The sequence below is a fragment of the Amblyomma americanum genome, chromosome 10 (assembly GCF_052857255.1).
Source record: "Amblyomma americanum isolate KBUSLIRL-KWMA chromosome 10, ASM5285725v1, whole genome shotgun sequence".
Taxonomy (NCBI): domain Eukaryota; kingdom Metazoa; phylum Arthropoda; class Arachnida; order Ixodida; family Ixodidae; genus Amblyomma; species Amblyomma americanum.
Window position 1 is genome coordinate 112,981,236 of NC_135506.1, and position 26,277 is coordinate 113,007,512.

The window sequence follows — 26,277 nt, forward strand, 5'->3', positions numbered from 1 at the left end:
GGCGCACTCTGACCGCACTGGCGGGGAGGGGACTTTGAGCATGTCTCTATTTCGCGCCGAGTGCGCCGGCCGCCGCCAGCCCGGCCAGACTGATTCGGCTCCGCGGCGAGGTGCGCGTTGTAAAGTAATTAAATAGCTTCGGCAGTTGGGCGGAGCTGTTCTTTTCGAACTCGGCTAATTTAATTCATGCACAGTACATATCAAAAGGTACATTCAAGAGGGCGAGAGAGCCGGATCCAGTATACCCATTGGATCTAGCGGAAGCCGTTGAAGCGTCGTGCGCCGGCTTTAGTTCCAAGCCGCCGAATTTCCACGCGACCGCCCTTGAGCACCCACCCGTTTTTTTGTGGCAAAATAAATAAATAAATAACTTGGCCTTTGCAACCGCGGGAGACCTCGACGCCTCCTGCTGCGCCGTGCAACCGCGCCGTTTCAAGGAATCACAATCCGTAGGCCCAAAAGCCCCGGCCAGCCTCCGATGGGCGGACCTTGTCCTGGCCCCTCGCGACTCCCCGCACTGGGGTCATGATATTTAGTTTGCAGCGGCTGCTCACTGAGGAAGGGGAAACGACCCGCCGGCGCCTAATCCAACCGTGCTCCCTCAAAAGCATCGCACGCTCTGTGGGGCTGAGGACGCTGAAATGCAGGCCGGAGTTTTTGCGAGAACTACGTCGTCGGGTTCGGGAACGGGATCCATCGTAACGCTGGCAAGACGCCGGTGCAAACGTAAACGAAGCGACGGTAGCTTTCATTTCGGCAGCTGCTAGACTGCACCGCTAGCCGTAGAAATCACGGAGTCTCCGTTTACGTCGCGTTTCGCGTCACTCCGTCCTTTTACGTCATAAGAGTTCTCCGTGACGTCTTAAGAGTTGTCGAGTTCGAATCAGAGCGGTGGGAAAAACTTTTTCAACTTCGAATCCAAATTTCTTTGAAATAAATGCATCTTTCGCTCCCGGACAAGCGGCAACAAAGCCATGAAATGCCGAACTATCAGATTTTGCTAGGAAAAAAATTTGATAGGGTTCTCTTCAGTGTCTCTTTAAGCATAAACGCGGCTCTTGAATGGTGAAAAAGTGCGATTTTTTTTTATTTCGCAGAAATAGCATATTCTGGTTAAACCTGAACTTGAAGTACGTGCCTGTGAAGTTTCAAGTTCTAATTCAACCTCCAACTCCTAAAAAACTGAAATAATTTACCTCTCCGAACCCCGAAAATGCCAATTTAGGAGTAAAATGCGGCAAAACTTCGCGCCCGTCGCTACCCCTGGCCGTCCCCGATGGCTGCCCTCTTGGTTTTGCTCGAAAGGTAGAGCTCTTCCCTACATTCTGCTATTACTCACAATTACATAACCTTTTTGGATGGTCCGTATTCCGCTTTAACCTTTAGGTCTCTAAAAGTACCGCCGAATGGCTGGCGAGCACACTTCCAATGAGATTTTTTCAGCTGTGTGCCTTTTGTCAACATGACTCATCTTATGAAAGCTCTCATTTTCTTTTTATGATGCAATTTGAGTTATTCTTACATCATTGAGCTGACAAAGAAGCAATGTATGGAGGTATATGCTATTTTTCATGGCTGAGTCAAACAATCCAAACTATGTGAACCGTAATGTGACCTAATTATAATTCATAATTGCTATGTCCAGACATAACTGTACATTTATATCATGATCCACAACAAAAACATAAATAGCATAGCTCCGGACGGCAGTTGTTTGGCTGCAGCGGCATTTAAATCGCAACCGAACAATATTCAGGGAAAGTGTATTAAATACCCGCAAGAAATGAACTAATTACGCTCCAGTTATTTTTTCCTAATGACCGAACTAAAAGAGATATACTGTAGATACTTGGCAGGCTCTGTGAGAAAATGAATGGCAGTTTTCCAACATCCCTCAAGACAAAATCTATAAAAGCTGCGTCTTATCGGTTTTCCGATAAATTTCCTTAGTAATGTCCACTTCATCTTTTTGATTTCATTTTCACGAAGCATCACAATTTTAATGTCACCATCTCATCTGAAGCGTAGACGAGGAGGTGAATTTGGCCAGGGCATGAACTGCATACAATATGTAACCGATGTCCCTTTGGATAACGGGAGGGATTAGTTGAGGCGGCACACGTTGCAGGAAGGTGCTCTAAGTTACACGTTCAACGTATTGCTCAATGTTTCTCGAACATGGCTGACTTTCTTCTTCCATGCTTTTAACGCGTTTATGCGATTGTATCTGCTTAAGCCTCTCTTTTTTCAAATCTTGCTCAATTCTGGTAACACCGTGCTGTGGTCTCGGCCCCTCACCTGGTCTAATACCTGGACACCTTCCGTGCTTCTTAGATGTCCATGCGTTAAGAAATGTATAAGACGCTCCGAATATTTTGGTTATGCACTTGTCTAAACTAAAACAATTCCACCGCATGTGTGGGCGTCTCAACAGATATAATCAAGCAGTAGGTATTAAGGCGGGGGTCCCAGGCTTTCGAGGCCACTAGCCACTTTTCAGGAGGCTTGCGCGATCATTGTAGTCCTTCCGCATATGACCGAAAAGCAAGTTTTAACTCATTAGAAAGATAAATGTATTTACGTCTCAATGGCACGCAATGTATATAGCAATAAGTACTGGCACAAGTGCACTACGCAAAACACGTAGTGCTGGAAGCCATACCTTTGTTCGACTTGCCTGCTTTTTGAAGTTTTTGAAAAAGCTGCTGCACCAAAGAACGCGTTACTTTTCGTCGTTTAATTGAAATGTTAGTCGAAGTATATCCTTAGTGGTTTTGGCTCTAGTACGTCGTTATTTACAACCAGCGCTTTAAAAACAAACCAAAAAAGTCACATAATAGGGGCTCAGCAGCTTCCCGTCTAATTAAAGAAAAAAACATATGCAGATTTTGCATATTTCTGGCAAGTGCATTTTTCTGTACATTCGCAAAATGTATTTGACCTGCACTTAGTATTTGCACAAATTCTGTTGTTCCAAGTTCAACATAGTCACCAAACGCGACCCACGGCCGTCTGGTACTTTGCACCTCAAGATAATGGGGGCTAATATACGATATGTTTGTAATTTTTGGTCTTTTTTTGGAGCGCATGTTGTTAGTTACTATCCACACGAGCCAAACACTACTGATCACGTAAATCGATTAACATTCCATTAAAACGCTGCAGAAGAACCCTTGTTTGTGCAGTAGCTTATTTTAAGCAACCGCTTTAAGCAGTAGCTTATCTTTGCTGTACGTATTCGGCTTAGTGCATTCGTACCAACATTCATTTCTATAAACTACGCATACGATTGAAACGTAAAGAGATTGAGCTTTCTGGTGAGCTAAAACTTGTTGTTCTGTCATAATCACAGGCACTACATCTATCGCGCAAACACTGTGAAAAATTGCTAGTGGCAGAAATATCGCGCGCACAGAAAGTTTAACGGCGTGTTTGTTTTGTAGTAATGCCTAAGACAGCAGCCAGAGATCGCCGGGAGGAACAGCCATACGTACAATAATAAGTAGTAATTGAATTCCTCTGTAATGTAATTTCAGTGTCATTTTCAGCAACCGAATACTTTTTGTCACGACGCAACATGCATGATATCACATGACCCAAAAAAGGCTCGAAATAAAATCACTGCTTCGTCATTTTATTTCGCCCGAATTCTTACGCCACGTATGCTATCGCAGGGCCAGAACAATGGTGAATGGACAAACAGCTATTATATTGCAGTTTTTCTATCTCTTATGTGAACTCAAACGTACCTGTGACGTCATTAGCGTTCGGCGTCTGAAAGCGAAGCTACATGGGATCATAAATAATTTATTTTACGCAGATAGGTTCTACTTGGTGACCCATATTTGACTGTGCCTCACGCATTATTCCAAAGAATAATAATAATAATTGGTTTTGGGGGAAAGGAAAATGGCACAGTATCTGTCTCATATATTGTTGGACACCTGAACCGCGCCGTAGGGGAAGGGATAAAGGAGGGAGTGAAAGAAGAAAGGAAGAAGAGGTGTCGTAGTGGAGCCCTCCACTACGGCACCTCTTCTTCCTTTCTTCTTTCACTCCCTCCTTTAAAAAGACAAAATTTTTGGGTGGGTATACTACTTCAAAAATGAGAGCAATAAAAGTAATGCAAAGATTTTTTATTGCATTGAAATTTTTATTACATACACTGCATTTGGAATCTCAACTGTTTAATACTTGACAAAACAGTGCAAAACTATATTTTCTACTTAGAGTTCTGCTTTTCTTCATTCGCGAATCCTGCAGAAATAGATCCTGTGTACTAATGGAGAGTAATTCGGAGGCCGACATTAATTGGTATATTAACGGTAATAAGGAAGTCTCAGCTATTTAGCTATCTAATTTGACTCGGAAGTTGGCGTCTGGTTTTCGTGCTCACTTGAAATTCAAGTTTGTTTTGTGCAAAAGTTACCTCATTTCTTCAAAGATTGTCCTTACCGAAGGCGCAGATAATGTTAGCTTCCTTGCATATGCGCACAAGATCCTTGTTCCTGGGATAAAGGGGCTTTTCTGTCTCATTTCGGTGCACCACAAACACAAAGCACAATTGCACCATTTCGGGCACATTTAGTTTATGTTTAACTATACAAACCATCGTTGATGTAAACGTGATGAAAATTTGAGGTAAGTGCTTTAAATCGGATTCCTAGGCAAATTGTCATGAAATAATTTCTAAATACGGCAAAATTTTGAATCCCATTCCCTAGCCATGTAGGAGCCACCTGAAGAAGCAAATATCTTAATTTGACTCATTAAAAACACTTGCAAGCAAGAACAGGCTTTCAAGGTACTTTCTGAGCTCTGCCATTGTGCTAGCTAAAATGCAACCACATGAATTCATGCAAATCAAATCAAATCAATGTTTATTCATATTTGTTTAGCACATGAGTTTTCCTGTCCAACCTAAGCACAGAGTGCTTGTTGGTTGTTCAAGCAGTGTAAGTGAATCATCGAATGTGTACAAAACAATTACACATAAAGCAGTGACATTAGGCACACCAGTACATGCATATTATGCAAAGAAGAAAAAGAATATGTATACATATTGAGCATATAGAAATACACCTAAAAAAGGCAGCCAAAAATGAACAAAGGACATCATAACAGCTTGAAATGTGCCATAACTAAATAAATCTAAAATGTGAAGAAAAACAAGAAAAGTAGAATACAGCATGCAAGAGGCCATCAGTGATTTATCTGCAACGATGAGCACCATTTTCTTATAGATTTAGTCATTTTACGTTTAGTTTCGATATTGAAATCTATTCGCCAAGTTCACTGAATATTTGTGGCACATAGTATCTCCTTATTTTTTTCCCATAATGTGTAATGCATCGTGGCTTAATGTAAGTTTATGGCAGCATTTTTTTTTAGGGTCCTTTTGAAAGCATTTGTAAAATAATGAAAAGTCGAATTCATGACCGTTGCTCTTTTTAACGTACCATATTCAGTAATGGTAACCGAACCAAATGTAGTCTGTGTTAGAAGCTTACTTGCATAATTTAAAACAATGTGATGGAACACTTATTTCTTGAACGAGAGCTTCCAGGTGCTGCAAGGTTTGAAGAAAATCTGGGTGGTTTTTTAAATCTCCGTCAGTGTTTGTCTTTTATCGAATTTTTCTAATCATAGATGATTTCAACAGCTAATAAAAGTGACCTGCCATTGCTAGGAGAAAAAACTTTGTGCGGTGATAGTAAAAAGGAGGATTAATACTGAAAAAAAATTTCAATCTCATATTCTTTTTCCTTCTCGTCTCATTATTGTACTAAAGACTGCCGTTATTGGAATGCCGTAATTTTTCTGCAATGTTTGCGGTGTACTCGCTGCAAAAATACAGGAACAGTAAATTATTTTTCTTTGCTCCCAACCGAAGAGTTTTCATTTAATTACTGAAAATTTTCAGGTTCAAAAAATTGTAGTTCACTTTCTGCAGAAATGCAAATTAGCGATTTCGTAAAATCGCAAAATCGAGTTTTTCACCTATGGGTATATACAATATTTTTCAAGAAAACTGTAACGTGTGTTGCAAAAAAGGTATGATTCCCTTTTGCCGAGACAATTGCTGATCACATATAAACATTTCATTTAAAACGAAAAGTGGTGATGAGACCTCGGTTACCGCTTTCTGCTGAACACATCCAGTGTGGATATGCGTCCATTAGCTCCATCCAATATTGTATGTGACGAATACGGAGAACACCACTAGTGCATTGCACTCTTAAGGTGGCTTAAGCGTCGCAATAATAATTTTCGCAGCATATACGCAAATGGCAATAAATATGAAGTTTTCTCTCCATGACACTTGAGTCTTTTTACATAAGGTTGTAGTCGAGGGCTAGTGATCATTTTCTATTTTCAATGAAATTTTTACATGCGATTGGCAAATGTCTCTACACAAGGGAATCACACTTAGTTTTGCAAGAGCCGCGGTATTTTCAGCTCTTCTTCTGCTAAAACCCTTTCCTCAGTTTGACTAGAACGCGTACAGACAGGTATTCGGCTATTAAACAATTCTTAAAATTATATTCCCTTAAAACTGTCAATAAAACCAAAACAAAGATTCGTTAGCTTTAATGACCTCTTAACTTCACAGGTATCGTCGATGATCCATAATGCTGGAGCACCGATGAACATCTGAATCACGTCGTCCTTGTGGTCGGCTATGGAGACAAGAATGGAAAAAAGTACTGGCACATAAAAAACAGGTAGTGTGCCCTATAACGACTCGAATAAATTTATCGCTCACTAGAAGACAAAGGTGTGAACTGTAAGCTCCCCAATGACTAGGAAACTTCGTAAAAACAATGTTAAAGAAGAGAATGCGATTATAATTCAAAGCTGGCCCGCCTTTAAATATTTCAAAGAATCTCCCAAATTTAGGAAGCAGGCTCGCCCAAGAAAATGAATAGAGGTGGAATAGTGGTGAATAGTGGGTGGAATAAGGTGGAAATGTCAGGACTAGTGGGCGGGTTAACGTGAACTATGGTATTGCTTGGTGATTAATGTGAAGTTGAGGCTATTAATATTTTCTTCCTGGTGGAAGAGTGGTCAGATTAGTATAATCCTATGCCATAATCATAAGGAAGTGACTCAACCATTCTAGACCTGAGATTTTCAAATTTGGCACTGGTGATGTCGTCACGACACTCTTGAAAAATGGGAGAATATCATTACGGAAAACCGAGTGCTTAGTGCAAGACGACAACCTAAGTGCTATCGCATTCAACAATTGGCGGTGGTTTAGCCCTGGTTAAGCCTGAAGTGACGCGATAGCTACATCTGGCCTAGTGGAACTTGCTCAGTTGAATTGCAAAGTCAGTCTTACGCTGCTCTGTTTCGCTGGGCGGTCCTTCTTCATCTTCGTCCCACTTGACGCGACGCATGCGCAAAGCTGTTGCAACTCGGTTTCACCGGCGCACCGGGGTGCCGGCAGCAGCAGCTGCTCTGCACCACGTGGCTCGTCACATGACCAACAACGTGACCACGTGGCGGTGGCGGCGCCGCAACTCTGAAGGCTCGAAATGCTACCGAAATGTAGCTATCGCTACAATAACCACGCTCTATGCTTACCCCGCGATGGGCGGTGAGTATATAGTTATATGCTCTGGTCACTTGCGCTTGTAACACAAACTGAACTATGCCACTTATTCGCTAGCCAGTATAAAAATCCGCCAGACAGTTCTACTGGCGGCTTGAACCTTCACTTTAACTTTCAACTTTCGCTAGCGCTCCGTTCTTCCGCGTCGTTATGTTCAATAACAGAATTCGAATTTGCTATTTGGAGATGATATTGCCCTCTTCGCTATCGTTGTAATACGTGCCTATCGCACCTTTGTTGTTTTTCTGTATGTATATATTTTTGCGTTCCTTCTTAATAAATCTTAGTTACGAGACAGCGCTTGTTTGGTCCCCTTTCTGTGTCCTTCGCCCCGTCGCGTTGAATTTACCGCCAAAATGAACTACGCCCAACTCGCCCAACCCACCATTCTTCTGCAATAAAGCAGTCCAACAAATTAACGAAGCATGACAGCCCTGGTTCCTGCCCTGCTATCGTTCGGTCCTTACTGCAATATCCTTACTCTACCGCCCCTGCTTGAAATCTTATTGACATCTACTCAGGCGACAAACTGTGAAGAGCAGCTGACACAAACATTCATATTTGTTTTGCCTTATTTATCTAACTGGCCTTTTATAGCGCGGGCTATAAAATATTACAGTTGAAACAATATTACCTTATTCAAGACAGCTGGCATGTACTGAAATTTTGGGGAATTATATTCATTGGATATGAATGCCATTTTGATGAGACTGTCTTTGCATTCACAGAACATAAACGTAGCTTATTTCGCAACTGCGCGAAACGGAGAAAAGACAAAAGTAGAAGACAACATGGACGAGCGCTGACTGTCAAGGAATATTATTATTGACAGAAACGGAGCAGGCGCAAATGGCTCAAGGAAAACGACTTGCATAACAGGAGAAAAAGTTCGAGGGGATGTTCGACGCCATTTTGGAAGAAATATTGTTTTGGAATTTGCTATTTGTGCAATATTGAAGAATGGTATAGCTAACAAAATATGGTTAGGCCAGGAGCCTTTGAGCCTGATTCTGTTGCGGGAGTGGCCGTAAGATTTAGTAAATGATATGCTCGCTCTTCAATTGTAAGTAGAGCAGCGCCAACGAACCAGGTATTTCAAAAAAGCTGCAGCTCTGCCCCTCCGCAATTATTAATGTGTCCATTCGTCATGCGGCGTCCACTCTGTCATCGCAGTGATGATGCAGATTATAGCTGCTGATGAGCTAATCAGGCACTTTACTGTGCATAATAACAACAGAAACAAATAACAACGAACAATAGTAATAGGAAGAAGGGATAGCCTTGTTTTAACTTTTAGCATTATGTATTCATTGGTGTATTCTAGAATCTTCTCTTTGTGCACCTTTAAGTGTTTTTTTTTTGAAGACCGCAGTTTTCTAAGGGTGCTTGCACAAATGTCAGATTTGTGCTCCGACGAAGTGAACTTTTTAATTTGGGTAATGCCAAGGTATTGAAATTTATAAACTTCTTAGATAGGGCTTTTGTGAAGTGAACATGTGAACGCGCAGAATTCGTTCTAGTAACCCGCATAAGTGCCGTTTTCTCTGTGTTCAGTAGCATGCTCTAGCGACTGCATCATTGTTCCACTGCAAGAATACCGTTTTGTTGTAACGTTAGCATGCGATATACCCTTGAATACAACAAAATACTTAGCAAACAGGTCAATATATACAACTAAATCACCGGAGATAACCTCTACTGACTCGATAAGATAGATGAGACAAAAATGACCTAATATCCTACCTCGTGGAACGGTCGAAGCAGCCAGCACACCTGGTTAAAAAATTTTGATCTTCACAAATTGGCCTCTATTTCAAAGGTATCGACTGGCCCTGCCATCGAACAATTGAAAAAAGCAGCTAAATGCGGTCTAATTTACGCAGCAATATAACGTGAGGCACATTGTCAGAGCACTTCCAAAAGTCTAAAAACAGGATGTCTGCCTGACGAAACAGAGCAAGTGGGTAACTCACGCACAGTTGAAACTAGCTGTATCACCGCAGACACGGCTTTTCTCAAGCGAAGCTCATAGGACAAGCCAGTTTACTATGTGCTAAATAATCTTGAATGTAACACACAATTGCGTTGTTCAGTGGTCTGCAATAAGCTCGTGTGGTTGAAACATGACGATAATTATTTACAGAGAGTTGGTCAGTCTTTTTATGGATTGGTGTAACACAAGCGCTGTGCCAACTGCAGGGTTTGCATCTTGTATGTATTGACAAGTCGAACGTATCGGTCAGAAAGCCGCTCTGCATAACGACATGGAAATGTGTTTCTGCAGTTTGCAATGTGTATCCTTCCATAATTGACGAAGCTGTAACTTGTAAAACCACTTGTCATTTCAAAAAGAAAATGAAGATGCTTTTTATGCGTACGACTGACCCATCAAATACTTGTGCTATGTAGTGTTTTCAGTGATAGCCTCACTCCTGTCATATTTTCTATTGTGTTGCGAACTGTAGCGTTACTGGTCTTTTTCTTTTCTCTTTGTTATCCTATGTGCCTTCATTAACTTTCAACTACTGTGAAAATTGAACTAAAGAGCTTGTTGAGTTTTAATGAATGTAACCACCCTTCTGCCTTTGATGTGTGACCCGGGGTGAGGCCTCGTCAGGAAGAATGCCAGCAGCTTCTTCCTTTTGTCTCATCTCGTGGGCATGTACTGTGCATACAAGTTCATGTCTGAATAAAATGATCGATTGATTGATGGATGGATTGATTGATTGATTGATTGATTGATTGATTGATTGATTGATTGAAGTCACGAAGTCCTGTAGACTTATAGTGCTCAAAATAAGTAACATGGCGGTGGCGCCGTCGCCAGTAATAAATTGGACTTTTTCTAGGACCGTAGGGCAACCCTGATAGTCATATTTTTCCTTTTAAAGAAATACTGCCTCAAAACAGCAAATAAATATATCAGTGATTTCGCTTCTGTCATCTCTACCACGCATATGTGGCAGCTACACGAAACGAAGTCTTGAAATAAATTAAATTATTTCACGCCAAAATTGAAGGACGTCAGCAGTATTAAGCTATTTTAATATTTGCTGAACAAATTGTTTCTTTCAAATTTTACTTTTTCTAGTAAAGACAACTCGATTCATTAAACAGTAGTGTAGAAGCTTTGTGCCGCTTTCTCAGACGCTTAATTTTTTCTTTTCGCCTGCGTAATATCTTTACTAAACCAAGGGTTTGTGCAATGATCGCAGATTTTCGTTCTGGGAAGGTGACGTTCAGTGAAAAACTCTGCAGTTGCACGAAAATGTTGCCATGAACTTTAGGATCATGACTTACAGTATCGAGGTACATGCCCATGTACACTATTAATGCCATGACGTCTGACCTGCTGTAGTCTCTACTCTGAGTTGAAGAACAATTTTTTCATTTACGCGAAAGCATTATATGGTTATGTAGTGTCATCAAAAAGCGTCCGCAAATTTTGTCCTCACGATTCTGTCGTTCTCCGGAGATAAATGTGCGAAAGTTCGATTCTAATAGGTAGTGCGCGAGCAGATCTGAAAATGGAAACAGTTTGGTTGATGAATCGTGATCATTTAATTAAATTGAATTAATGAAAATAAATGCTGTGTTTGAAGAAGGCTTCGTGTCACTGATTCGATGAAAAACGATGTGAATGCGTGAGAGGGCTTACTTAGTAAAAAACAGAATGAAACAAAACAAATAAAAAGTAGAATAAAACAAAAAAATAAATAGAAAGAAATTAAAACATGATCACTAAATAATAAAAACACAGGGAAATAAAAAGAAGAATATTGCCAATATTAAGAACTGATAAGATTTAAAAATGAAAAATGTAGGGGAAAGAGAGGAGAGGAAAAGACTTTCACATTTTGACTCTTAAGCAAACGTATGTGCAATCCTGTCATTTCTTTTTATCCGCTCAAAAAGACGTTATTAGGCTACGGGGACAAATCTCTGGCTCAAGGCAAAATATTTTGTTACTTAATGTTGTCTGTACAATTTTTAGGAAAATCTCAAAAAGTGGCCTCTATTTGTACAGAGCAATTACTCATTTGCATCAAAACAAGCGCAGCCATACGGCTACAAAAGAGAACTATGTAGCTTTGTCGAAAACTTTTTAGTTGAAGAAAATTGTCCTGGTCCGCGGTTCAAACCCGGGACCTGCGCCTCACCAGAGCAGTCGCTCTATGAACTTAGCTTGCCGGAAATCCCTCAATGAAATCCCTCCCAAGTGAAATCCCTCAATGTGAAGTTAGTTTGTGCTGAAGGAGTAATTAGTCTTTAGCATCCACCGAATTAGGTCAGCAAGTGAAAGCTATACAGGTTCCATAGAAACTTCGTACAAGGAAAAAAATTGGACTTGGGCTATGAGGGATGCTGTAGTGGAGCCCTCTGGAATATTTTAGACCACCTGGGTTCCTTTACAGTGTGCTGACATCGCAAAGCACACGGGCAACTTTTGTGCTCCGCCTCTATTGAAGCACGCCCACCGCGATCGGGATTGAGCCCGAAACTCTGGCTCAGTAGCCGGGCGCGTCTAACCACTGAACTACCGGGGCGGGCTTACCGATCCTTTCATGTCCTTATGTTTATTTCCGCTAATCTAGCTTTATTTGCAGACTAAACCCTCCCTTGGTTTTACATGAAAGGGAACGCGTTGACTGGCACCCTTCATAGGTTTACGCGGGAGCCACGCTGTAATAAATAAAAAAATGTTGGCGGTTTAGCATTGCTAAGCATGAAATATTCTGCGAAAGCATGTTTTTACAGAGCTTTCATTAGACGGATCCTTAGCCGGACTCGTTAACTGGATCGGCAGATATGACGCAATAAAATGTCGTTCTGGGAGTGACAGATATTTTTGGCGCCACAAAAAAGCTCTGGAGTGGCGCTCTCTGCTGGTCCGCTCTTCTTTCACGACCCACATTGCAGCCAGCATTTCTAGCGGCCAAAGAGATGTGCTAACTGGGGATACCATCGAAGAGAGAACTGATGCGGTCATTCCGTCACTGTGGTCGTGCCTGCCCACGCCCTGTTTGTCTCGAACCCCACGCTATTCCTAGATGTCGGGAGTGGTGTTCGGAGAACGGAGATAACGCGTTCGTTGCAAACGGTTTGCCCTGTACACCTTATATAGATGTTTCTTTCCTGAGATTAAATGACATAACCTAGCTGTAAAGAATGGACAGCCTCTTATCCCGACAACCAGAGATACTGGGAAGAGAATGGGTCGTTATTCTTTTATCCCCACAATATCAAGAAATCTCTGAATATTCGTTACATTTTGTAGCTTTTCATACATTCCAAACTTCACCACCTTTCCTTCTGCATTATCCAGCTGTTTCGTTTCATATGACAACTCATCAGATACATTTTTTCCGGTACGGTATTTTCTTATTATTTATGCACGCCTGCGATCCGCAAACAGCATTTCAAAGGGCTGCAGTTCCCGCAGCAAGCAGACTCTGGGACTGCCGCTTATCTTCACAGTTGTTGGCGTAGAACGGGCTAATAGCTATTGGCGTTAATGTCGTCCGCGTTTTGCGTACCCGTTATATTAGTGGCCAGTGAAGGTGCCCAGGCTTGATCTCATGAAATGGCCTCTCATGGTGGCTTCTGCACCCTGGAGACATGGGGAAACCTTGTAAGTTTTCTCTAAAAGGCGCGCATTTCACCTCGCGATTGATATAGAATTCGTTTGAAGCCTATTTAAGCCTAGGTAATAGTTGAATAGTTGGAACAGGTGTGGGGCCTGCCGTGCGGTCTGAGAGAAGCGCGCTCATCTAGCGCAATAGTATTGCCCCTGTGTGCAGGGCCCAGACCGCGCTGGGAACCTCACACAGGTAATGTTTTTGTCATCTTTTAGGCAGCGTCAGAAGCTTCTGCTTAATGTGCCCTCACACCTGACAGCGGGAAGTTTACTGTACACAAAAACACCTAAAAGGCATGAATTTGAATGAAGTTGCCATTGTAGTCGAGTAGCCTCTGGCTCGTTTTGGATTAATAAAACATGAGAGCACGAAAGTCATCCTTGTTGAAGCATTTTAAAGTTGGAAAGTGTAATTATTGACGTCACCGCTCCAGCTACTATTATGCCTCTCCCAAAAGAAGAACAAGCGATTTCGTTCTTGCAATCGCCAGCCGGGAGACTGCCTCCATGGCTTGCGGTCCGTGGGGTCATGGCTCGAGGTTTAACCACTGAAAAGTTTTCCTCTTAGTCAGCCTCATTTCTCCTGCATGGAATCACGAAATAAAGGAAAATTGTGCATTTGCCTCGTCTTGAAATGCATGGGATTGTTTCTTGTGGTGCCTAACTGCCGTTATTTCTGGCTTGCAGCTGGGGACCCAACTGGGGAAACAACGGTTATGCGATGCTGGCCCGCGACAAGAATAACATGTGCGGCATTGCTTCGTATCCATTGTACCCCGTTGTTTAGCGACGAACCACCGAAGACAAGCAGCGAATAAATGGCACAGAAATTTGCTTGGAAACAATGCTCTCGTCTTTGATTTCACGCTGGCTTCACTGAAAGCTGATGAATGCCGCTAGAAACTGCTTCAAATAAGCAGCTAGTCACATATGCAAAGAAAGCAATAATCACACTCTTCACGGAAAGGCAAACCCCTTAATGTGAGGTTCATCATGTGCTTCCTTCTGTTGAGGTGAGTTATGGTGCTCTACTCTGAACGTGAACGTCAAAGCGTGGCACAAAAAAGAGAGAAGCGAAGCGTTGACTCAACACCAACTGCTTCTTCGAGTAAACGTTAATTTTCACACAACACTGAAGGCAATAACTTGGATACGTATATGAACGTAAGCGCAGTGCCACCAAGTGCGCAATAGACGAATTGCTTATAATATTTTAGAACTGAAGCAAGGAAGGCAGCTTCGAGGGTTTAGCCCCAAACCCGTCTGTCAAGCTTTGTGAGCACCCTCTAGAAACGTAACTTTTGCCACCGAGTCATCCAAAGCGCCTACAGCCCCTAACATACCTACTTAAAGTTGGACTTGCTTGCATTCATTAAATTAGGCTGCACTATGCTCATCTCAGTTGAGCTAAGATCACCTTAGTCGAACCTTCCCTCAGTCCCCTGAAGTTCTTTACTGAAAGTTCTTGCCTGCTTGTTTGTTTATGTCGAGGAAAGTTAAGTCTGATTGATTATTACAAGAAGAGGCCCTATAACAAATACAGCCCCACGGGCATTGAGTAGCAATTGTTGCCAAAATAGCTGTTAATCTGAACCCGTGAAGTCTTATCAGATCCTTGGACTCTTGTTCATGTCATATTCACGCAGACTTGCTTCCCTTCAAATTCGTTAAGGGGTTACTTCACTGTATATCTAAACATGTTACACAGTCCTCGGTTCATCGTTTTTTCAGCTCCAAGGGAGCACAAAACAGCATAACACATCACAGGGAGCCAAGCAGAATGTGTTTGCTGCATTTACACACTACGCTAAACGCACGTTCAACACAACGCGAATGCTAGAACCACCGAGGCTGCACTGCACATTCTAAAGATATTTGTATCATGTAAGTCGAGTTCGACGCGTGCTCGGGTTGTCGGTCTGCGTTGCGCATGCTCTGAACTTGTGTGCCCTTTCCCCTTGCGGGTATAAAACGAGCACGAATAAGCGCCACGTCGGCGTTCTTGTGCGGAACGGGACCCAACTGTCACTCTGCCGACACAACTAACGTTACATGGTGTCAGAAGGGCTCCCAAGTCACTGCCACAGTGTTCGTGGTAAAGAATCAGCATGTAACTTGTGAACCCACCGGAGTCGCTCCACTTCACCGGCGAAATCAGTAAGCAGTGGCAACTTTTCAAGCAAAACTTTGAACTCTTCTTGGTTGCTTACGAGCCTGATGAAAAACCTTGTCAGGACGCTGCGAAGATAGCTTTACTGCTAATTTTTGCAGGTGACGACGCATTGGGAATTTAGAACTTCACCTTTGGTGTCGACGAGAGCCGGGAAAGTTATGCAACTGTCATCACCAAGTTCGATAGCTACTGCGCAGATCACCTGAAAGAAGCGCATGAACGCTACCGGTTTCGGCAACGCGTTCATGCGCAATGTGAGACAGCACAACAGTTTGTCAAAGAACCCACGAAGGTGTCTCGCTCCTCCAGCTTTGGCGCTATGGCAGTGCCGTTCATACGTGACCAAATCGTTTTTGGAACAATTAAGTAACAAAAAATGCTGCAGGAGAACAAGTTTAGCTTGGCTTAAGAGGAAGACTTCTGCAGGGCTGCGGAAATGACAGCCGTGCAAAGCAAAATCTGGAGTCGAGAGCACAGACAGATTGATGCCGTCAAAAAGCAGCAGCAGTAGCGTGATGAGCAACCTGAGGCGATCAAGTGCCGCAGGTGTAGACGTACGCATGGTACGCAAAGTTGGCCTGCATTGGGCAAGATTTGCAAGAAATGCCAAGGGCAGAACTATTTCGCTGCACGTTTCAACTTGAATAAGCAAGTAAAGGAAGTCAGGAGCAGCGAAGACTGCGAAGCGGAATTTGAAATTCTTGGTGTATGTGTCAAAAGCATTGGAAGAGCGCCAGACCGTGACTGGGTAGTCCGAGCAACAGCAGCGGACGCGACGCTAGCCTTCAAAGTCGACAAAGGATTGCATGTCAACCTGCTACCATTTTCCGTCTACAAGAAGCTACAGCCGCGGATACCTTTGAATACCAGAAACTGTATCCTACGGGCTTGAAACGGAGGGGTCATCAAACACCTCAGCGTCATGACTACCAAGGTGACTCTCGGAAAGGAGGAGGCAGAGATCAATTTGTTCGTCGTGAAGAAGGACCGACAGGCCATATTTAGACTGCAAACGGGCGAAATGCTTGAACGTTTCGCACGCACCGTAAGCGACGTGGGTATGAGCAGCAGCGAGGAAGTGGCTCAACAATTTCGACAACTTTTTTCTGGGACTGGATATATTCAGAGGCCATACCGTATGGTTCCTCGCGATGACGGTGTGCCAGTCGTCCAGACCTCCCCGCCGTGTGCCCCTTTCCTTGCGGGAGCCTCTGCGCTAAGAAATTGACCGCAAGTGTAAAGCCGGAATTAGAGCCAAGCAAAATCAGCCGACGGACTGGGTGAGTCCTCTGTTGGTTGTTAGAAAAAAGGACGGTGAACTACGATTATGCATGGACCCGAGGAAAATTAACGACCGTCTAAAGCGCTAGCATTACGAGATGCCACGTCGAGAACACATTGAATTGGAACTAGCTGGAGCACGTTTCATCGCGCGTCTCGACGAGAATTCGGGGTTACACCACACTCCGCTGCATGATGAAACATCAAAAATATGCACGAGGTCACTGCCGATTCCTGAAGCTGCCCTTCGGCGTAGCATCCGTCCCTGAAGTGTTTCAAAAGACTCTTAATGAAATAATCGAGACGCTGCTAGGATTAAGAGTGTACGTTGATGATGTGATCGTGTGGGGGCCACAAGACAAGAGCATGATGAGAGTCTCCGAGAGGTACTGCAAGCAGCACAGAAAGCTGGCATAACATTTAATGCACAGAAATGAAGCATTGGCGTGCGCAAGGTTCTTTTTATTGGCGACGTTATTGCAGAAGACGGCCTACGCCCAAACCCCAGCCTGGTAAGCTTGTTGCTGAGTGTGCCACCGCCGGCTGAGAAGCAAGCAGTGCAGCGTATGCTCGGCCTTGTTAACTATTTTGCGAAATTGTTACCTACACTTACAGACCGAACACGACTTCTTGGAGTCTTGATCAAAAAATATCGCGTCTTTGAATGGACTGAAAACCACGCTAAAGAATAGGAAGTGATTTGAGACAGTCTGAGCAAAGATCCTGTACTGGCGATCTTCGAATCTAAAACAATTACGAAGATTATATCCGTTTCTACATAAATTGGAATAGGCGCCGCTCTTTGCAACGTCACGAGGGATGTTGAAAACCCATTGCTTATGCCTGGCCAGTCCTAACCAAAGCTCAGCGAAGATACTGGGAGAAAGAAAAAGAAGCTATGGCTGTCGTCTTCGGGAGCGAGAAGTTCAATCATGTTGTATATGGATGCAGTGTTCTCCTAGAGAGAGACCATCGACCCCTAATCGCTATCTCGGAAAAGCCGGTTGGAGAGATTCAGGCCAGATTGCAGCTATTTTTTCTTCGTTTGCTCAGATACCGCTACAAGCTGCAATTTTTTCCTGGAAAATGCTTGGTTGTCGCTGACATGCTGTTTCCAGCGTCCGTCGAAAACCCAGACGCCAGCAACACCTACGATGACGTCGAAGTTCCCGCTGTAAGTGTTCTTTCATCACTTGTCAGCGAAGCAACTTTGAAGCGTTTGGCGGAAGAAACGAATAATGACGACTACTTGAGACGAGTCGTCCACTGCTTGTAAAGCAATCGTCAAGTCCTTGGAACGTAAAGCCATTTGAAAGAGAACGATTCGTTGTCAGAGGTGTTTTGCTTAAGGAATGCAAGGCCACAATATCGTCAAGCATGCGCCAGGAGCTACTTCGAAGAATTCCCCAAGGCCGCCTTGGAATAAATAAATGTAAATCTCGAGCTCGTAATTTGCTGTGTTGGCCTGACCTTAATGTGCACATTGGAGCCTTCATTAAGCGATGCGCAGTTTGTCAGAAGTACGCATATCGGCAAAAAAGTAAGAAGCTCATGGATCGCGTAGTGCCAGGACACGCATGATACCGAGTCGGTGTAGATATTTTTCTGTCCGCTGGAAAATCGTACCTTTGTGTGTTTGATGCGTTATCCAAGTTTCCAGAAGTAGAACTTTTACAGGACGCCACGACGGCCACAGTTGTCAGAAAACTGTGCGCAGTGTTTGCAAGGTATGCATTGCCAGTTGAAGTCTGCACAGACAGTTGAGTATAGTTTGGGAGTCATGAGTTTGCACTGTTCGCGAAGAAATATAATTTCAAACACATCAACTCTAGTATGCGGTTTCCTCGCTCAAATGGCCTCGCAGAGAAAGGCCTCCAGATGGTAAAGAGAATTTTTTAAAAGACGATTGAGATGTATGTTGATTTCTGGCTTGGATTGCTCAGTTACAGGAGCAGTGTGCTAGAGGACGGCCAGTCCCCTGGAGAGTTACTTAAGGGGCGGAGACTTCGAAGACCACTCCCACACTTCAACGAAGTTTCAAGCAAGTCGGTAAGAAAACAAAAAGTACGGATCCGCAAGAAGTTGCCTTCCTCGGCTCCAAAAAGGCCAGGTTGTAAGAGTACGAGACTGTTGGTCACCAAAAGCTAGGGCTCTTAATGACACTCACCAACCGAGGTCATACCAGGTTGCCACTGAAGATGGTCGTGTTTTGCGACGCAGCCGAGAACACCTCAGGGCGATAGCATAGCCTCTCTACCTCACACCTAGTGATGATATATCAGATGACGGCTTCGAGAACCAGGTGCCATGCCAGGTCCAACCATGTGCTCAATGTCTCCGCAAGAGGGGGGGGGGGGCTGCGCGTGCAGGTGTTCGTGAGTGGCGACACCACGGGCTCTTGAGAATCCGCAGGGACATTCCCACAGGGGGATGATGGTGGATAGTGCATCACCATGGACCCGGGCACCCGCGCTTAGCCGTGCGTGGCATCGCCATGTACGAGGAATGGGACACCTGGTAATTGAGCTAATGCCGAGCGTTTGAACCTTTAAGGCCCCTCGGCGGAGGCAACACACTATTTTGGCCCCAGCTTCCTATAGACGGCATTTTCGTCCTGACCCGAACGGGGCAGCAGTGACGGAACTGTGAACGCATTGCATCCTTGCTTACGGCTCACCCTGTCTACTTGCAGCACATCTGTATCTTTGCCTACCACCTCTACCGACGCCCGTGCAGCTGCCTCGAAGCCTAGTTGCCTAGAGCTGACAAAGCCTAGAGCTGACAAAGCAGACTGCACCAGATACCGACTACGCCCCCAATCTGCGCCTGCGCCCTGGACTCCTTCACCAGCGCCTCTACCGGCTTCTTGGCTGTATAAAAAGGCCCTCCCCGCTCGGCCCCTCTCCTTGGCAGCAGTGACGGCACTGTGAACGCATCGCATCCTTGCTTACGTCTCACCCTGTCTACTTGCAGGTTAGTTTTATCGCATTCTTGTTACGCATTCTTGTTTTGTTTTTTGCCGTCACTGCTGCCACTTTGACGCCGCACTGTGTTTTTTTTTTGTGCCACTACTTGTGCCAGTTACCTAGTGCCTTTTTTTTGCCATGCCTACTGAAATTGAAAAACTTCGAGACGAGTTGAGGAAAGAATTTAGGAAAGAAATGACAGCTATGCGGAATTCACTAGAACGTGACATGCGCAACGACTCAAGAGAACTAACTAAAAGTGTTGAACACTGCAGCAAAGGTTTTGATGATATGTTCGCTAGCGTTTCATCATTGAAAGTGGAAAATAAGACATTGAAATCTGAAAATGCTGCAATGTCAGCTGAATGTGAGGAACTGAAGAGGCGATGTTCTGACCTAGAGCAACGACTCATTGGTCTGGAACAGTATTCCCGAAATAAAAACCTTGAGATAAAGGGACTTCCAGCACAAGAAAATTAAAGCCTACCAGACATGTTGCAAAAAATTGGCGAAATGATTGAACAGCCAATACTGGAGAGTGATGTTGATATTTGCCACCGTGTTCAAACAAAGAATAAGGCTAGCTCGAATGTGGTTGTCCAGTTCAAAACGCGAGGAAAGCGCGACACTGTGCTGGTAAAAGCTAAAAAGACAAAGGCCGTAGCTAAAGACCTCGGTTACAATGGTTCGGATACTGTGTATGTTAATGAGCACTTGTGTCCCCTGCTCAAGAAATTGCTGGGTATGGCAGTAGCGCGGAAGAAGGAGCAGAAGTGGAAATTTGTTTGGACACAGAACGGCAACATTCTTGCTAGGAAAACAGAGTCGTCGACGATTGTGCGTATCGCCCGTGAGCGAGACCTGGATAAGATAGCATAGACGCCACGCCTTTTCTGATACCTAACAGTACAACGGCCCCCAAGATGTACACATTCGTTATGCCTTCTGACCTTTGTGCTATATCTGCACAGAAAAAGAATGCTGTGTCCTTCTTTCCTCTGAATGCGCAATCTTTGCGAAACAAGGCCGATGAATTGGAAGCATTTTTTTGCACACTGAGCTTCCGTTTCAATGTAATAATGATTACAGAAACTTGGTATGAAAGTAGTAACGAAGCTTTGCACCTGCCCGGCTACAACACGCATGTGCAAAACCGTACTGGTAAACGAGGCGGTGGTGTCCTGATAGCAACGGAAAGAACTTTCAAATGCACCATTCTTACCGACTATACTATAACCCACGAGGACTACGAAATACTGTCGTTGCAAAGCGGTAGTAGTGTCTTCTCCGTTATATACCGGCCTCCTAAAGGCAGCATTTCTAATTTCATCGGCTTTCTTGATGAATATCTGCAATGGATCACCGCAAACACCCTTAATCTAGTTTTAGGCGGTGATATTAACATAGACTTTCTATCTCAATCTACAAATAAACGTGAGGTCGACTGCGTATTGCACAGCAACGGATTTACTAATGTCATAACCCCACGCGGCCGCAGGCAGCGACGGCAATTGACGTCTTCATTAGTAACTATCCAGTTGACTGTCTTCATTCAGGAGTCATTAATGCCCGGATAAGTGACCACCTACCCATATTCATGTTTGTAGACTCTTTTACACCTCCAAAACAACGTAAGTTTCCCGCGGTACAATATCGGTGTATAAACAAGGCCACATTAAATTCCTTTCGCGCCGCACTTGCAGGCGTGGACTGGCATCTCGTGCTCAGCAATAATGATCCAGAGGACGCATATGGTGCCTTCATTATTACATTTAAGTCTGTCTATGACCAAAATTTTCCACTTGTGACTTATAAAAAACCCCGCAAGGCCCGCAAGCCCTGGATAACAAAAGAATGCCTTGAAATGGTAAAACAGAAAATGAATCTTTACAACTGCTTTATTAAAAGCCGATCCCTCGATGACCTAGCACGTTTTAAGGCGTATCGAAACCAAGTCACTTCTTTTCTACGCCAAACAAAGCAAGAGTATATAGAAAAACTATTTCATCCAGACGTAATTAAATGGAGTGACCTTGTATGGAAAACAATAAATCAAGTTTTAAACCCATGTGGACATGCAAGCGGAATGCTTGAGGTCTTGGTAGATAACACACCAGTCAGTGAGAAACCTTTGGCAGAAAAATTTAACGATTTCTTCGCGTCACTGGTAAATGGCAATCACGGACCCCAGGATATCAAGTGCCTCGACTCGCGGGTTTCTTCCACTGCATTCTTGATGCCAACGGACGCCAGTGAAATCTAAACTTGCCTACTCACTCTCCGTAACAGCAGGTCACGAGACATAGACGATCTTAAACTCCAACCAATAAAATATGTAGCTGATGTAATTAGCCCAGTTTTAGAGCACATTTTTAATTGCTGCCTCGAACATGCGGTGTTTCCCCGACGATTGCAGATTGCCAAAGTAACCGTTGTTCATAAGGGTGGAGACAAAAATGGCCTGTTCAATTATCGGCCAATTTCTACCGTCCCCATTTTCTCGAAGTGTTTTGAAAAAATATTATACAAGCGAATGTCCAGTTTCTGCGAGAAATGTAACATATTAACGCCTAGCCAGCATGGCTTCAGGAAGAACTTTTCTACAGAAACTGCGCTTCTAACCCAAAAAGAACTAATTCTAGAGTCCTTTGAACAAAAACTTTTCACTCTCGGCATCTTTATTGATTTTTCGAAAGCGTTCGATCGCATCAATCACAGCACAATGTTGGCGAAACTCGAACACTATGGTTTTCGCGGAAACGTTCATCAAATAATTACCTCATACCTTAGTTGCCGTGTCCAACAAGTAACAGTAGACAACGAGTCATCAAATTTTATACATCTGTCTTCTGGTGTGCCGCAAGGCAGTATATTGGGACCGCTGCTTTTCCTTCTTTATGTAAACGACATAGTCTGTATAAGTAAACTTCCAACTTTTGTCATATACGCAGATGACACCACTCTATTTTTCCGATCAGCACATGTGCGAGATCTTGAACAGCAAGCTACAGATTGTTTTCAGAAACTTCACGAATGGTCTGAGTCCAATTCACTGATCATAAACACTGGAAAAAGCAAAGCTGTACTTCTTTGACCTCGTAATAAGGATTCTGCTGACTCGCAAGCTCAATTAAAAATGGGTTCCTCAGTCATTTCAATTGTTGCTACGGTCAAAAGTCTAGAAGTGCTTTTTAATGAAAAATTATCATGGGATGAACACGTTGAAAAAGTCAGGGACAAGTTGTCCAAGGCTGCTGGTATGGTGTCCCGCCTGCGATGCCTCTTTCCAAAGCATATTAAGCTAATGCTGTACAACGCACTGTTCTCCTCTGTTGCTAACTATTGTATTTTGGTCTGGGGAACAACATCATTTACGAATATCAAACGGTTGCATTTACTTCAAAAGAAAATTGTTCGAACTATTGTTAACGCTTCACGTTTTGAACATACGGAACCAATCTTTGCATCGCTTCGCATCACCCCCCTTCCCCAAGTCATTAATCTATACTACTGAGGCGGTATACAACAAGTATTAGAAAAAATAATCTATTTATGGTGCACTTGTCGAACTTAAAATGTAAAGAACTGATGTATGCCACCCGTACTGGTTTCACATGGTTCGTGTCAAAAACTCGTACGAATTATGGTCGCCAAATGCTTTCACACACTCTTCCGTCCTCATTAAATAAGGCATCTAAATTTGTGTGCACTTAGGTACCGTGAGAGTTGCACTTATTACCAACTGAGAGTTGTACTTATTATTTGTATTTTCTTTCCTGTATGCTTACTTGCCGTTTTATTTTATTTTCATATTCATGTATTGATCTTGTTATTAACATATATGACACCCTGTATATCATCCTGATGCTGCTGTCAAGTCATTGTAGGGTGCGTCGACCCCTGTCAAGCCTTCTCTCTGGCTTTTTGTCGACGCACCCAACATCCTCAAGATGTTGAATAAATTGAATTGAATTTAATTGAATTGAAGACTGTTCCTTTCCTTCCCCCGATCTTTTTCTTTCCTATCTTTTCCTTACAACTCTCCTCTCCTCCCTTCTTGGTTATTCTTTTTTCCTTGGCGGCGAGAGTTGAACGTGTGTGGCGAATCACCCTGAGTTGCGTTATATTTGGTTATAGGTGGGGTGTACAGTTGGCGTGGGCAGGGCTTGCTTCCAAGTTCCTGCCCCGTTTCCTTGTAAGGCTCTATGCTGGGTGGCTGGCACCGTGGCCGAAAAATATATACTCTTTATGGCTAGACTCCTACCCAAACACGATCGCACCCTGAAGAGAGCGCGGAACGAGGTAACTGAGGTTTTCCATAAAAAAAGCAACATTCACCAAACTCTATGTCCTCCACAGCGAGTCAGCTGAGAACCAAGCCAGAATTCTATCCCATACCTTGTGTCGAAATGCCTAAGTGATACCCTGGGCCCTGGCTACAAGGTGTCCAAAATCGCCGGCGGAAACTTACTGCTAAAACTCTTTGACAGTGTCCAGAACTCGAAAATCGCAAACATTGCATCCATTGGAGGAATCTCGGTCTCCATAACAGCCTCCGACCTCTAAACTCCGTCCGCGGCGTCATCTCTGAAAATGACTACATACATCTAACTAAATAGAAAATGCTGTAAGGCTTGTGCGACCAAAATGTTACAGAGCAGTAGAGAATCTAAATCTGGAAAGACAACAAAGGAATAGATACAAAACACTTGGTTCTAACATTCAACACAAGTACATTACCTCAAACCATCGAAGTAGGATACCTAAAAGTAAATGTCAGGTGCTATATACCGAACCCACGAAGGTGGTTAAATTTCAAAGGTTTGGCCACGACTCAAAGAGCTGCGGCGGCTGCAAAACTTGCGCAAAATGCGCTTCAAAGAATCACGTTTCTCAGGAATGTGACGCAACTCTGCGCTGCGCAAACTGTGAAGGAGACCATGCAGCATATTCAAGTGCGTGTCCGTCCTGGAAGAAGGAAAAGGAGCTAATCACCATAAAGACCAAGGGAACATTTACTTTAGAGAAGATTGAAGGCGATTAGCCCTCACCAAGAAATTCTTCACTGCAAAATCCAGCTTTGCTGATGTGGTGCGCAGGACCCTAGCACCACACAACACTCCGGTTCCAGCCGAGGCCACTTCCACTGAGCTGATGGCAGGACCATCCACGCCTTAGGCAGGGACAGCGACAGCTGTCCTGCCATTGCCAAAGCAGGGAGCGCCGGTCCATGGGTCGGCATCCAGCGCCACTTCGCCCCGTCAGGGGAGGTCTGAAACGCACACACCCGCGGCGAAGCCACTGTCCAGCACCTCTCGTGAGGTGATAGACAGAACTTCTCCCTCGCCCCGCTGCAGCGGCGGCAAAGCTCTCTCGATCGCAAAAAAGGAATAAAGTCCCTGTAACAGGCCCAAAAAGCACACAAACCTAGTTTCTAAAACTTTTCCCCAACTAGCCTATGATCATAGCATTTCTAGTTCAATGGAACAGTCATAGACTTTTAAACAACTGCACTGACGTAACGGATATTTTAGCTTCATTATCCTCGGCAGCACTCTGTCTCCAGAAGACTAACCTAGGACCACAAAAAAAAATATTCTTAAGCAGTACCAACTCTTTCGCGGCGACCGAGCGAACTCAAGCAGGCTCTCCGGAGGTGCCGCTATTCTTGTCCAGGGGTGTGTTGCAACTAGAAAAATCGACCTTAAAACGTCATATGAAGCTGTTGCTGTCGCAGTCCTCGATTGTAAAACAATATTTTTCACATGCATTGAACCTCACCTAGCCGTCATACTTCATGATTGAGAAAGCCTTTTTAATACAACTGCCGGAACCACATCTTTTAGTTGGGGATTTTAAGGCTCACTCTTCGTTTTGGGGAAGTTAGCAAACAGACGTCAGAGGCCGGATTTTAGAAGATTTTATCCTTTGCAACAATGTCTGTCTCCTGAACACAGGAAAACATAGTTATTGTTCTCCAAGCAGTGGGAAAATGAGCTGCCTAGATATATCTTTTTGTTCAAGTGTTATACCGATTTTAAATGGGATGTTCTTGACAACCTGTATAGGGCGATCACTTTCCTGGCATAATAAGCCGGTCATTCTCACCACATGTCAAACCGACCAAAGCACGGCGTTGGAAGTTACATTTCGCTGACTGGGAATTGGTTAGATAAAAGGCCAGTTTAGGGAATATTGCTTCAAAAAATCTCAGCGTAAACAAAATAAATAACATGTTTACAACATGCATTCTTCCTGTCGCACACGCATCAATTCCGAAATCCTCAGGAGTGGTCCGCCAGAACCACAAAGTGTGGTATATGCGTGAATGAAATGAGGCAAAAAACAACAAAATAAAGCCGGAGGAGTCTTTCGCAGATAGCCCACACACGAGAACTTTAACCATTTCAAAAAGGCGAGGGCACAAGTCAGATATATTCGGCGCAATGTCGAAAAATCAACCTGGGATCCTTACGTGTCGTCGATAAACAGCTCAACAGCATCTAAAATACTGTGGGAAGAAGTTCGAAAACTAAACGGCACCTACTCACCTTTCACAATTCCTCTTTTAACAACACCTGGTACACAAACAAGCATAGGG

The 26,277-nt window shown here is 43.7% G+C and overlaps 1 pseudogene; it reads left to right on the forward strand.

Moving 5' to 3' along the window:
* The window catches only part of LOC144108639 (procathepsin L-like), a 92,090-nt pseudogene extending 78,047 nt beyond the window's left edge, over positions 1–14,043 (forward strand).
* The last annotated feature ends 12,234 nt before the right edge of the window (positions 14,044–26,277 follow it).